This window comes from Triturus cristatus, chromosome 1_1 (assembly GCF_964204655.1).
Source record: "Triturus cristatus chromosome 1_1, aTriCri1.1, whole genome shotgun sequence".
Classification (NCBI taxonomy): domain Eukaryota; kingdom Metazoa; phylum Chordata; class Amphibia; order Caudata; family Salamandridae; genus Triturus; species Triturus cristatus.
The window spans coordinates 267207955-267223654 of NC_140579.1; positions in this window are offsets into that span (position 1 = coordinate 267207955).

A 15700-nucleotide genomic window follows, 5' to 3' on the forward strand; every position below is an offset into this window, starting at 1 on the left:
GAGATGTAATTGCTAATGTCTTTTTCCCTTGTGTTGTGGATTGGCATGGAGTGGATATATGTGGTGTGGAGTGGAATTATGTGAGTTTGATTGAAATGTTAGATGTGGAATTGTGTGGTGTAGAGTGGATTTGTGTAGTGGAATTAAGCGGAATGGTGTTCAGTTGCAAAATGTGTATAGAAATTATGTGGTATTGATTGTGCTGGAATTATGTGGAGTGTAATTGTGTGTCATCGAGTGCAGCTATGTGGAATGGCATTTTGTGTTGTGGAGTTGAATGTTGTGGATTTTAATTATGTGGTGTTCTGTAGAGTTTTTTTGCATGATGTGGAATTCTGTGAAGTGGATTGGATGTATGTGGCGTGTTGTGTAATTGTGTTGTGGAGTTGAAATATGTGGTTTGTTGTTGAATTATGTGGTGTTGAATGAAAATGTGTAGAGTTGAATTGTGTTTCGTGGAAGTGTGTGGTGTTGAGTGAAATTATGCTGATTGGAATTATTTTGCATGACATGGAGTGTATTTGTGTGGATTGTGTTACCAAGTTTTAAAATGATGAAACATAATTAGAGAGAAAGGTGGCCTTTAATTCTGCACAAATTTACAAAACCTTATATATGTAAAGACTTGTCCAAATATCTCAAATAAAACATGCGTATTGAATACCCAGTGACATTTGTGTTGGTGAATTTTAGGGAGGGCTTGAACAATGTAGGGTGCTGTTTGGGTTGCTAATGGTGCTAGGGCTCTGTTCATCTAAACTCATCCTGGCACTGTGGTAAATATTCTTTTTACCGAAACTGAATTTCATACGGAATCCTTAAAATAAAGTAAAATAGCTCAGAATAACAAGAGGCAGAAATCCGTGGTATAAGAGGTTTCTAAATGGGCTTTATTCCATCCAAAATGGCCGACTCGAGTCGCGGCCTTCAGGTTCCGTCACCACGAGGGTTCAGGAAGTGAAGTACAATACTTTATTGACAAGAAGTAACTTTTATAGGTCATACATTTACAATGAAACAAGTGCAAAAAGGCGTAACAATTGATAAGATAAATTAACATAGTGATACGTAATTGAAACTAGGCGTAATAAGGAGCAAAAAGAAACATGATTGGCTCTCATTATCTTACATAGGTGGATCTATACGATAATACTTAACATGGATGCGTGCGCAGCAGCATGACGTGTGATTGACGTGCAACTAGGGGGTGAAGGGGACTTGACATTTAGCTCTACATGTGGAGACGAGAAGTCTAGGGGGTCATGTCAACCTAATCCCAAATCATATCTAACATCCTATGTTTAGAGAACTATGTTATCCACAAGGAAGGACTCTCGGACAGAATCTATTCTATACTAACTGTATGTGCGTGTACAAGCGTCTAAGTGTCTATATGAGAAGCGAGGGGCAGAAAACTTTCCATGGCAACAGGGCTATGAATCACTTGCAGGAGGACGGAAAGGCTGAGTCCTTTGCTTGTGAGCTAAAGGAAATGTTTACCTAAATCACTAGACAGGAATGCATCGGCTGAAGAGCAAAATAGATAATTCGAAGGTGAAATACAGCTTCTTGGCAGGCAGGCGAAAACTGGCCGAGGCAGGCACCGTTAGCTGCACAGGGAGTAGGACAAAGTTCATGGATACAGATGCGAGCTCAAGCTGAAACTGTCAGAGACAGAGAGCAGGGAAAGGCTTTGAGGAAAGAATCGGGCCTACTTGCCTGAACTGTAAAAATGGAGTACCTTAGCCATATAAAGTCGGTGGCTTTTCATACTTAGGAATTGAATATCCAGCCCATTGATGGCGGATCTGACAGAGAACATGTCGACGGTAGACACACATATGTTTGCGTCTTGGAAACTGGAACTGGAGGGAACATACATGTACTTGTGACATGCACATAGAATCGTTGGGGTCCAAGATAGGGGACATAACTGATCAGGAAAATCCACATTTCCACATTCCCTCCTTGTCCCCTACTTGCCCTTCAAGAGATATCAATCTTCATTATTCCATCGATTTGCTCATGGAGCATCATTTCTTCTTCCTTCTTTTTCCGGCATTTTGAACGAGAACTTTGATATGGAATGCATGATGTGGCACACAGACCACAAATCGCTGGTCCACATTGCAGGCATAAACAACAACTGAAGAGCATAAGAAGGCCAATACCTAGGAAGGATAGAACTCTCCATCCCCAGGCTGATATCACACTCCAAAACCACCCGGACCACGTCCAAGTGCCTGGATTCTCGTGTATCTGGCTTACAATCTTATGAAGGCGTGTTATAGCTTTATATACAGATGGCGAATTTTCTGGTATGAATATGCAGCAGCTGGATCCGATGACCCTGCAAGCTCCGCCCCTATCGGCCAGGATGACGTCAAGGACAAGACGATTCTGGAGAACAACAATTCTCATCACTGATTGTTCCTCTGTCAGATTGCCTAGGGCGGTTATAGTCTCGTTTACTACAGCTTCAAGAGTCTTGGTGAGTCTGCGTATCAGCTTACTATTTGATATTGTACCTATATAGGGAAAGATACCTTTATTGAAATCTACATACTTGTCCCATGCCGTCTCAGTATAATCGACAACTGGGAGATCTCTACGCTCTCTTTTGTGTACTAAATGAACATTTCGATAATAATCAGGGGGAGCTAGGAAAACAGGTGGCAAAAGGAATGCTATGTAACAGGTACCATCCCAATCTAGAGGCAGACGCATATATGCCGTCTGACCACATATAAAGTAAGAATGGCGAGAAGCTCTAAATGAAGATTTCCCTTGATCACTATATTCTACTGTAGTAACGCATTTGCTATGGCCCATGTGTATGGAACCAACTTTTCTCACACATAATTCACCCTTAACTGGAAATACTGACATAGTGGGCAGAATTAATTCAACTTCGGATTTGACGTTCAAAATCATGAGGTTAGGCGTAAAATTACCTAATTTATACACTTCATTTTCTAAATCAGTTCCTGTTCTACTGGGGTGACCCTCCTTATTAGGGTGACAGACTTTGAATAAAACTAGATTCAGATTTCCCCATATCCAATGTTGTTGATAAACTGCTGTGTCTGGGTCTATGGAATTTAGTAAACTAAACCATGCTCCACAGGAGCCATTGTGTGTGAACGGATGTGGAAAGAAAGGCAGAACTCCTTTGTTATTCTGATAGGGAGGGAGTCGGCCACACACCCAACAATTGGTGGCATTACTAGTCTGATGGGAATGATGTAACATACTAATGAAGGTGTTATTGCGCAGCGCAAGTCTATAAGATAATTCATGTGGCGGTAGGTCACTAAAAGAATGTTCAGCAGTAATATTATAAACATGTCTAGAAATAGGATGATATATGTGCAAAATCACACTCGTAATGATTATTAAAACACTCAATAAAAACAGAATTAATAATGTCCTCACACAGTAGCTACGCAGTGATTTACAATACGCCTGTCGTTTCAACATTTCTCTGGTATTTTCTCTACTCAGGTCCAAGGGATACATGTCAGAGACAATTCAACCGCTTCACCTTGGAGAGGACTTAAACAATCAAATTGCTCGACTGTTTGGGCCTAAGTTTTAATTTATAGTTCTGAGAGTCATTCCTTTCAACAAAGGGAAGTTTCGAATCAGTCTGTGAGGGAGTGCAGGGCACAGTGTCTATATCCGAGGATAGTCCATGAAATTTCTTAACGTGACTGGAATGTATCCATCCTTTGCGGCCCTCCACTTTCACGGCTGTTCTTGTGGTCAGCAGGACTAGCTTCGGTGTTTTCCACCTGGGCTCCAATTGGGTTTTCCGATCGAAATTCCTCACAAACACCAGATCCCCCGGAGCAACGTCATGGGGTTTCACCTCAGTGTTGTCAGGAAAAGCTGCAGCTACCTGTGAACGACAAGATCGTAGTGCAGACATCAAGGAAGCCAGGTAATCTGTCAGCATATTACAATTAACATCAGTTATTTTACGTGGTACAGGCGTCCCCCACATATTTGGTGGCCTTCCGAAGATCACCTCATACGGGGATAGCCCTGTTCGAGAGTGTGCTACCATTCTTATGTAAAATAGTGCAACTGGTAAGGCTACTATCCAGTCAACACCTTTCTCCTTACATATTTTAGACAATCTGATTTTCAAAATTTGATTATGTCGTTCCACGAGACCTGCTGCCTCGGGGTGTCGGACACAGTGGAACTTCCACTGATATCCCAACAAAAGTGAGACATGTTTCATTAATTCGGATGAGAAAGGCTGGCCGTTATCTGAATATACAACACGTGGTAGCCCGTACCGTGGGAAGAATTCTCGAACTAACTGTTTGGCAGTAGTCGGGGCCGTGTAATCTGATACTGGGTACGCCTCAGTCCATCGGGAGAGAGCGCAGACAACTACAAGAACATATTTGAATCCTCGACATCGTTCCATCTGGATATAATCCATTTGGAGCACTTCAAAAGGATGATCAGGAGTCTGGAATCCACCCTGTTCTACGGGAACACTTTTTCCCGGGTTGAACTGACAACATATCATACAGGTACGGACCTTTTGTTTAGCTGCTGCTCGTAAATGTTTATTGAACCAAATGTGTTGAATGCTATCTAGCATAGCTTTTTCTCCTAAATGCGCCGGGCTGTGAATTGTAGCTATAATGGCTTGGACCATAGAGTCAGGAAGAAACCATACAGATTTCTCCTTCGTCATCCATCCCTGATCTGTCTGGATCCCTCCTAGTTCAGTCCATTTCTTTAATTCTTCTGCAGTAGCATGTGTCTGTATGTCAATTACGTCAAGTGCGGGATCCTTAATTGTCATACACTGTGTTGGTGTCTGAACTATTGGCTTTGTCATGTCTAATGTGCGATTCTGAGCAGTCTGTTTAGCTGTTCTGTCAGCTAAATCATTGCCTTGAGAAATGATATCAGTAACCTTCGTGTGTGCTTTACATTTCATAATCGATATAGCAGTGGGTAGATGTATTGCGTCTAACAAGGCATGAATGAGGGGTCCGTGCTGAATGTGGGCACCATGGGAGGTTAAATAACCTCTCTCTCGCCACAGTACGCCGAAGTCGTGTACAACTCCGAATGCATAACGTGAGTCAGTGTATACATTAACTTTCTTATTTGTGGCTTGAATACAGGCTTGTGTTAGAGCAATAAGTTCTGCTGCTTGGGCTGACAAAGTATCTATACAATTTGTCTCAATAACTTCAGTGTCTGTTGTGACTGCATACGCGGCCACTAAATCTCCTGTACTTGTTCTCATGCACGATCCGTCTACATACAACGTCAGGTCTGGATCTAACAATGGAACGTCTGTCAAGTCTTGTCTAGGTTTCGTCTTTATTTCAATGATTTCAACACAATCATGAGCTAGTGGGTCTGTTCCAATTACAGGTAATAGTGTAGCAGGATTCAATGTATTACACCGTCGGATCTCTATGTGTGGTTGAAACAATGTCAGTTCATAACCGGTAAGTCTTGCTATGGTCAAGTGTTGTGTTTGTGTTCGGTTCACAAGAACCTCTACTGCATGTGGTACTTGTACTGTCAATGGATGTCCTAATACTATGGCATCGCTTTGTCTGATTGCTAAAGCTGTCGCCGCCACTGATTTCAGGCATGCAGGCAAAGCCTGAGCTACGGGATCTAATGTACTGGAAAAATAAGCACATGGCTTGCGTGATCCTGCTTGATCCTGAGTGAGTACTGACAAGGCAGTACCTTCACGTTCTGTAACAAAAAGTGTAAAATGTTTGCTATAACATGGTGTTGCTAAAACAGGTGCTTGACATAAAGCTTCCATTAGGCTTTCAAAAGCTTGTGTATGTTCCTGAGTCCAAGGGAGAACAGTCGATGTGGCTGCCTCCTGTGTGGTTAGCTGAATGAGTGGTTTTGCTAGAAATGCGTACTGAGGGATCCACTGCCTACAATATGAAGTGAGGCCTATAAAAGCCCGCACTTCCTTTTGTGTCTGGGGTATTGACATGTTAGCAATTAACTGGATGCGATCTGGTGTAAGCTGCCTTCCCTCCTTGGACAGCGAGTGACCAAGATAAATAACTCGCTGGACACAGAATTGCAGCTTAGAAGGAGACACCTTGTGCCCCTTGTCGGCTAGAAAATGTAAAACTGTCAGAGAAGCCTTTTCACATTCAGGTTCGCTTCTCGCGGTGATCAGCAGATCATCGACATATTGAAGCAGTGCAGTATTGACTGGCATGTGGATACTGTCAAGTTCTCGTTTCAGTGCTTGGCTGTAGATGCTGGGGCTTTCTGTGAATCCTTGGGGAGCGCGTGAGAATTTAAAGCTGCGCCCATTTAAACTGAATCCGAACAAATATTGGCTTTCCGGATCTATTGGGACGCTGAAAAAGGCATTCTTGAGATCAATTACAGTAAAGAATGTTGCTTCGGAATCAATTGCTGTCAATAATGATGATATATCAGGGACCACAGGAAATTGTGGTACAATGCACTTGTTTAGTTCACGCAAATCAATAACCAATCGGTATACTGGTGGGGCAGTAGGATCAGTTCGTTTAAGAATCGGAATTATCGGTGAATTACATACATTGGAGTCTGTTTCTACAACTACTCCCTGGGCAATTAGCTCATCAATGATTTTCAGCAAAGCCACTACAGCATCATGTGGTAACTTGTATTGTCGCATTCGTGGTAGTACCACTCCTGCTTTCAATGTGACTCGGTATGGTGTAATGTTCATGCAGCCAACATCCGTAGGGCCTTGTGCCCATAGATGTACTGGTAAAGTCTGTAGTCGGGGATCCATGTCCCTAGACACATAGTGACCTTTAAAATCACGTAGAAACAACCTTACTCCTTCCGGAGAACAACATATTATGGCTCCTAGTGCTTTCAGAGTTTTAATTCCTAACAGATTTTCTGGGCATGATTTAGTAAGCAATAAATCTGTAGTTCGTGTCAAAGGTCCTATCGTAAGTGGGAGAGGCTGTGATACTTCATTAACAATAGGTTTTCCTGAAAAACCAAGGGAAACATTTTGAGAGCCTGAGAGGGGTGCCCCTGGAACTTCACTACGTTTTATAGTTGTTCGACTTGCCCCTGTATCGAGTAAGAATTTTCTATCTTGACCTAATAATTCACTATGTACATACGGTCCTTCTTGATCTACAGGAATCTCGATGAGCGGTAAGTCAACTTCCCTCTCTAGGCTTGTTCATGCGTAACGCTGATACTCAGGATATTCATATTGTGCAGTCTGATACATTTGTCGTGTTGTGGTTTGTGTGGCAGTAGCAGGCAACGGTGGTGCAGCTGGCACAAACTGTATGGGCTGCTGTGAGGCTGGCATGGACTGTTGCTGAACTGGCATGGACTGTTGCTGAACTGGCATGGACTGTCCATGCTGCATAGCTCCTTGTTCATTCTGATCTTGTCTAACTAATCGTGGTCTCTCTTTTGCAATACCTGTAGCTATATTACGTTTCAGGACTGGACAATCGTGTACATAATGGCCTAGTTGTTTACAGTAATTGCAGGTTCCTTTTACAGGAGCTGCAGAATCACCAGAATGTGTCACACCCTTTTTGTGACCCTCTGCTGGTACTGTCTGAGAAACTAGCATTTTCATTTTTGTATCCTTCATGCGTCTATGCTCGTGTTCTTGTTCATCCCTAATTCTATTGTGATGATACTGTAACATTTGTAGCATTTGTGACGGAGTGTTACTTTGCCAGGTACTCTCGAATTTCAATATTCTATTCTTCACTGGAGGCAATGCATTTTCCACTAATTTTGTCACAAATAAATGTGGATATGAGTCACTACTTGCTTTTATACCACTGTTTATACCAAAACATTTTTCAAATCGAGCATAATAATCGCTTGTGTCTTCATCTTGCTTTTGTTTGCAGGCTGTGATTGCACCCCAATCTTCCTTTTTTGTAGTTAATAGACGTGGCAGTACCTGTACTAGTAAACCTGGTAACAGTTTAACTTTATCCCCGAGCCCTGAACCTGCAGTTCGGGCCCTTTCTTCCTCTGCTAATGCTGTCCAGTCTATCTTTTGGTCTCCCACTTCCCACTCTTTTTCTTTCAGTTTTTCATAGATGCCAGCAGGCAAAAGCACCTTTAATATCGTCATAATATCAGGAAAGGTGTACTCTCCCATTAGTAACATGTCTTTAATTTCTCGGTGGAAACCCGCTGGGTCTTTGTCATGACTAGGTACTACTTTCTTCATTTCTAATAATTCCATTTTTGATATGGGTGTGTAAACAAATACACGGTGAAACTCATTGTCTTCGCCTTTTATTGGGTGCACTTCTCGTAAAGGATTTTGTCTATCCATATAGTACGGCGTTCTTTCTCTGTGGGGCAGCGAGAGAGAATCCGGATTTACAAAAAGGACATACTGTTTACGTGACACTAATATCTCTTTAATTAGCTTGTTACTAGAACCTCTCCATCTGTTCGTGAGTAGTTCCGTTAATATATCAGGTAAAGGACCAGGGTCAGCATGTTGGCTCTTATATAATATAAGGAGTTGCTGAATCATATAGATTCCAGCTAAACGTTGTTCATCTGCACTGAGATTAAAAAACGTGTGTGCTACGGTCTCATCACCGTATATTTCAGGACTGTCAATCCAGTGAACAGCTGATCTGGCTAATTCTTGCTCATCCATGGAATCGAGGAGGTAGTAACCCCTTCGTTCTCGTAGTATTTTATCTGCGGCTTGAAACAAATGTTCAGGAGACTTCAGATTTATTACAGGCGTCGGATACGTTCTGCTATTATTTGGGCATACAGAGTGTATGGGATCAGAAAAACATCTAGCATTATCACAGGATCTTCCTCTGCCTACATAGGCTATGGTCTCTGACTGTCTTGCGGAATTCCCTGATTCGGACACTTCATCTTGCTCGAACTCGTCTGTTCCCAATCTTTCTTCATGAATACGCTCTATTTCTCTACGGATTTTTCGGCACATGGCTATTATACAATTTTGCTTATCGTGTCTCCCTTCTGATATATTCTGGCTCCATCTTGTAAGAATAAGCATTGCATTCGGGTCTACCCCCGGACGGTCTTGATTTCTGATCACACAGTTTATGAGGAAACGTAACAGTTCCCCCTGTATCTCTACTTTCTGGAATTCCATAGCTCTGTTAATACATCCTGGATCTCGTCCTGTTTGAACAAAATGGTATATGTTATCTAGATGCGTAGTCATTCCTGGTAACCTTGCTAAATACTCTGCGGCTCGCCTGATGCGTAATGATGCCAGGACCATTTCGTCCTCTTTAGCAACCACCGGGTCATATCTACAATTTACAAGGAGTTCCTTAAGCGTACGTTCACTTACGAATTTAGGTGTACGTGAATGCGCTGATTCTTGAAAGACAAGTTTATTTATTCTGGGTGGTGTAAAGGTATTGCTAGCACCTCCCGTGGCCCCATCTGGGGCATCGGGTGTGAATGGGTTCGTTGAACGTGACACAGCAACTATGGGTGTCGATACCACTGTAGAATCGACTGCGGGGACAGATGTGCTTGCCGAAGCTTGTATCGGGACTTGCTGTTGCACGGGGTCGGATACCTGATCCTGACGTTGAACCCCTCCGCCAGACGGTCTATGTAGTGTGGCGTTAGTATACTCGGGAGCTGTGTCGTCTAGATATGAGGAAAGAAAAACATCTTCTGCGGTTCTGGGATGCCCTTTTTGATGTACCTTAATTGGAAATAACGGGGGTGGCAAGTCTTTTGGCATCCCTGGAACAGCCTTTGGTAGTCCTTCGGTTAGAAGGGGATACATACCATTCATAAGAGCATTTCTTTGTCTATTTACTTGTTCTGACTTCACTCGGATACCTTCCTCAATTAATAGATCTTCTTGAACTTTATTTGAACTTTCTTTACTCCTCTCTTCTTGTCTACGTGCTTTTTCTGTACGTCTATGAGATTCTTTACGCCATAACTCAACAGCGTCTTTCTGTGACTGTCTGACCTTTCTTTTCCATAACTCTTCCTCCACTTTCATGATGCACTCTGCATCCCAGGTTCCCGCTGCGGGCCACCTTTGACTTTCCGGCAATCCCTTGGTATAATCTACCCATAGATCAAGAAACAATATGGCATCTAAGCCATGCTTGTGGTACATAAAATGCCCTGGAGTGTCCCTAGGAGGAATAGGAACTGCTTCTTCAAGCACCCCTTTTCTGGTAGTAATCTGTCTTAACTTCGAGAAGAGCGGCATATTGACAACTGATCTGATACTTACTCTTGAATTCACTTAATACGAAAAACACAATAATGAACAGCGAACAAAGAACAATCATTCATACCACAATATGCAAGACATTTGAACACTTTAAACATTAAACATTAAACATTTTAACAATAACCGACAATGATGACAGTCTGCCTACCTAATCACCACGCTGAATTCTTGACAATAACTGAATACTTCGGAATACTTGATATACTGCTAAACAGTACATATACACTGCTAAACAGTGCCGACCGGATTTGTGTACCCAAATCCGTCTTGACCGGCACAACCTATGTGCGCGTCAACACGCCTCCTCGGCGATGGTACTCACCGAGTAGCTCCTTGAAACGGAAGGCCTCAGAGAATGGACAGGACTCGATAACTGCGGATAGCGGACCCTCTGGACATCGGGATTTCGAAAAACCTGGTGGGCTTCTGTATACCTCGGATCTTGCTCTCTCAGCTAGGCTCTGGTCGGGATACTTCGCACTTCTCACCGCCTCGTCTGGGTTGATCGCAGCCTCAGTCGCCCCCGCTTGACCGGAGGGAGCTTACAGGAAATCCTGCTGGTACGCGTTTATGGTCCGTCCAGCTGTGGCAGGAGACCGGGCCTGCAACGCACCGCCGGCGCGTGAGATGAGAAAGTGTCCCTGTTCGGGCGCCATTATGTGGTAAATATTCTTTTTACCGAAACTGAATTTCATACGGAATCCTTAAAATAAAGTAAAATAGCTCAGAATAACAAGAGGCAGAAATCCGTGGTATAAGAGGTTTCTAAATGGGCTTTATTCCATCCAAAATGGCCGACTCGAGTCGCGGCCTTCAGGTTCCGTCACCACGAGGGTTCAGGAAGTGAAGTACAATACTTTATTGACAAGAAGTAACTTTTATAGGTCATACATTTACAATGAAACAAGTGCAAAAAGGCGTAACAATTGATAAGATAAATTAACATAGTGATACGTAATTGAAACTAGGCGTAATAAGGAGCAAAAAGAAACATGATTGGCTCTCATTATCTTACATAGGTGGATCTATACGATAATACTTAACATGGATGCGTGCGCAGCAGCATGACGTGTGATTGACGTGCAACTAGGGGGTGAAGGGGACTTGACATTTAGCTCTACATGTGGAGACGAGAAGTCTAGGGGGTCATGTCAACCTAATCCCAAATCATATCTAACATCCTATGTTTAGAGAACTATGTTATCCACAAGGAAGGACTCTCGGACAGAATCTATTCTATACTAACTGTATGTGCGTGTACAAGCGTCTAAGTGTCTATATGAGAAGCGAGGGGCAGAAAACTTTCCATGGCAACAGGGCTATGAATCACTTGCAGGAGGACGGAAAGGCTGAGTCCTTTGCTTGTGAGCTAAAGGAAATGTTTACCTAAATCACTAGACAGGAATGCATCGGCTGAAGAGCAAAATAGATAATTCGAAGGTGAAATACAGCTTCTTGGCAGGCAGGCGAAAACTGGCCGAGGCAGGCACCGTTAGCTGCACAGGGAGTAGGACAAAGTTCATGGATACAGATGCGAGCTCAAGCTGAAACTGTCAGAGACAGAGAGCAGGGAAAGGCTTTGAGGAAAGAATCGGGCCTACTTGCCTGAACTGTAAAAATGGAGTACCTTAGCCATATAAAGTCGGTGGCTTTTCATACTTAGGAATTGAATATCCAGCCCATTGATGGCGGATCTGACAGAGAACATGTCGACGGTAGACACACATATGTTTGCGTCTTGGAAACTGGAACTGGAGGGAACATACATGTACTTGTGACATGCACATAGAATCGTTGGGGTCCAAGATAGGGGACATAACTGATCAGGAAAATCCACATTTCCACACACATTTGTGACTGGAATTCTGATTCCGGGGGTCCAAACAAAGCACCCATAGATGTGTATGTGATTCATGGGATTTTTAATTAATTCACTACGCAGCAGGCAGCGGGCAGTTTGCTTGTGAAACTGTAAACATATTAAATGCCTTAGCCTTAGATAGCTATTGAGTGAGGTAAAAAAACAAGCATGAACATTTATGTCACATTAAAGAGCATCGTTGCTTCTGGACGCGCAGAGTAGGGTTACTGTTATTCCTGAACTTTTCCTCGCTGCATTCTCAATCTGTAATTGCCTTGTTTACCTTTTGACAAATGAGATGGGGGTTGGATCTCACTGGGGGCAGTCTTGTTTGTTTTATAATGATGCTGACCCGCCTCAACGCCAATGTGATTGCTTTGTGTGTTTAGGGCTGGTGTGTTTGGAATGCTCATTCACCACTAGTGACTTAGATCAACTGCCAAAAACAATAAATTACACTTTCTTCCAGAGGGCTTGGAAGACCTGTGATTTTATTATTACTGTACTTCCTGAGAAATGGTCATATTCAAGTGGAATTCTAGTTTTTCTGCACAATGAATCCTAGTCAGCTGGTCTGCTCAGTAGGTTATGTGTTCCCTGCTGGTATTACTGTGTGACCTGCTAGGTTGAATTCTAACAGGGCCAGCTCAGCCTTGCATCCATCCTTCATAGATAAAATGAGTAGCATTAAATTGTGTAACACTTGTTATAACAGCGCCCACAGCTGCAAACCTCTGTCATTGTGCACTATATAAAACTATTTATCATCATCATTATTAATAACTTCCTAGTCACAGGTTCGATAGTGGCATTGCCAACTGACCATTTCATAGTTCTAAAATCAACTAAGTGAGTTGGGTAATGATGACCACTTGTTATTCACACGTAAGCACGTGCAAGCACTGTAAAAATAACTAGCCACTTATTTGATGGTAAGACCAACAAGTGCACCTAGTAGGTAATCTGCTTGAGATATCACCTGTGCTCTTCTATTTGCAAAATCAAACAGAGAAGAAATGTGTGAGTTTTTAATTTGCTCACATGGCTATAAGGCAATGATGCAGAAAACAGATGGCGAATCAGAAGGGTAACAGAAAGCGCATTCAGGAAGAGTTGGGAGGAGAGGGAAGCCTGGCTGACAATAGACTGAGCCAAGAGCCACATCATCACTCCCTTGAGTCCAATCACTGGGACCTTATGTTTCTAACAAAAACCTGGTTAACAGAGTCTTCTTACCCGGACATCTTGCTTGCACTACCCGCAGGCTTCAAGATTTCTATGGTTAACCGTGCGGATAATAGGCGGGGAGGAGGTATAGCTATTATCTTGAGAGACGGATGGGTAATCTCATGTAAAAAAAAAATTGAGAATGTGGGGTCAATTGAGGCCATGTCCTTTTCCATTCAAATATTACCAGGATACACTTTCGCGGGCACTCTGGTCTATCGACCTCCGGACTCTGCAGTCGCCCACCCCTCAAATCTGGGTGACATCATTGCCGATCTCTCTTTAAGACACGCCAACCTTACGGTTTTGGGCGATTTTAATGTCCATATGGATGAAGTGGACTGTGCCTTAGCAATCCAAGTGACCAAGATGCTGGGGGGACTACATTTGACTCAGCTGGTCACGACCCCTACTCATCGGGCGGGTCACATGTTGGGCCTTATTTTCTCAAACGATCCCACAGTCAAGGTCGAGGCTCCTATGCCTTTAACATGGTCAGACCATTGGCTGGTTCCATTCAGCCTACTAAGATATGGTGGGAAACAAAGCTTGAGACCAGAGTTGGTGAAGAAGAGAAATTGGAAGAGGGTTTCCCCCGAGTCTTTAGATCCTATCCTGCATAACACCCCACTTCTGCTGACAGGTGAACCCAGCATGGATTCTACCTCCTTCAATGAGTGGGTTGCATCCTCCCTAGATGTTATTGCTCCCTTGAAAATGGTAAAACTGGCTAGGAAAAGCCTTCCGCCCCATGGTTTTCCTCGGAGCTTCGCTTAGAGAAAAGCGCCTGTAAAAAGTTGGAGTGCAACTGGCGTAAGACTTATAACCCGGAGGCGAAGAGAATATATAAAAGCGCATTAAAAAAATTCCATGCCCTCAAACGCCTGGCTATTAGGAATTTTCTAGCTAAGCAAATTAAAGAGTCGTATAATTCATCTAGGGAAGTGTTTAAGATCGTGCAAGATTTTTTGAAACCTCAAGCCACCATGAGCATGATTACGCCATCAGTTGATTTATGTAGAGATCTGTCTAACTTCTTCCAGGAGAAGGTTCACTCTATATATTCTTCCTTCCCGGTTTCGGAGGATTGCACAACTCCCTCACTGGCTACGGATTTTCCGTGTCACTGGTCTGAATTCCGACCTTTTTGTCCGACCTTGTCCCTGTTAGACCTAGCTAGAACCAAGTCAGGCTCACCTCTCGATCCTTGTCCTGCCAGATTTTTTAACCAGCTGGCCCCCTTTTTTAATCTTGTCAAAAACAACAGGGTTATACCCAAATCACCCTGTGATACCTGGGTATAAGGGACAATATATATATATAACAAGAAGAGTATCACGGAAAAAATATATACAATTGTTCATGGAAAGAGCACATTTAATTACCCCTTCAAAAATATCAAATAATCAAAATAGAATACATCTTGCATCATTTACAGTATATCACAAGAAAACAGGCGTTTATACAAAGAAAGATACAAACACATATATCACATACCATCAATTCAATGTATAACAAACAACAATTAACCCAAACACAAACATTTTTCATCAGTGTCCCCTTTCAAAGTATCAGGCGGACCACTCGGAGGTAGTCAAACTAAACAGTGGGGAACACAAGCAATGAGGGCAACTATGACCCAAACGTTATTTCAAGTGTCCCAGCGACAGTCTGTGAATCACTGAAACTCAAGTGACTCCTCCATCCAATATCTGTCGACGTGACCACGTTTCAGCCAAAGAAAACTTGAGGCCTCTTCAGGACAGGGGTTAAATGACAACTAAAACAATAAGGGGGAAGGGGGGACAACCATTAATAAAATCTACATGGATCTAAGACTAGGGGTGATGACCAAGCCCTGCACACAAATCCAATTGCCCACAAAGAGACCAAATACACCCTACGTCCCGAAGTGATTTATAAAGAAAGAAAGGAGATAGATATGTGCCGTACAACGCAGGGTGCCTGGGGGTATCTAATATCATCCCTCACCCTAGTGTGAAAAATAACTAATTAAAGCGGAACCTTCTGATGAAGTCTCTCATTGGACCACCGTCCTAATGTGCTATATACATGTGCCAAACTAAAAACCTTATATCCCTACACCTACAATCCTGATACACTTACATGTATCCTCCAAATTCAAAGGTTGCTCACTAGATATCGAGGAAAACGTTCTGTTAATGACAAGGAAACAGAGCAACAACGTGTCACCGGGGCTGCTGAGGTAGAAACTTAATATACACAGTGAATACTTTAGTCACACACGTAGGTATGCACCTACCTAGTAAACGCTACTCGCGCTTCTATACTGTTCCTTCAAATAGAGA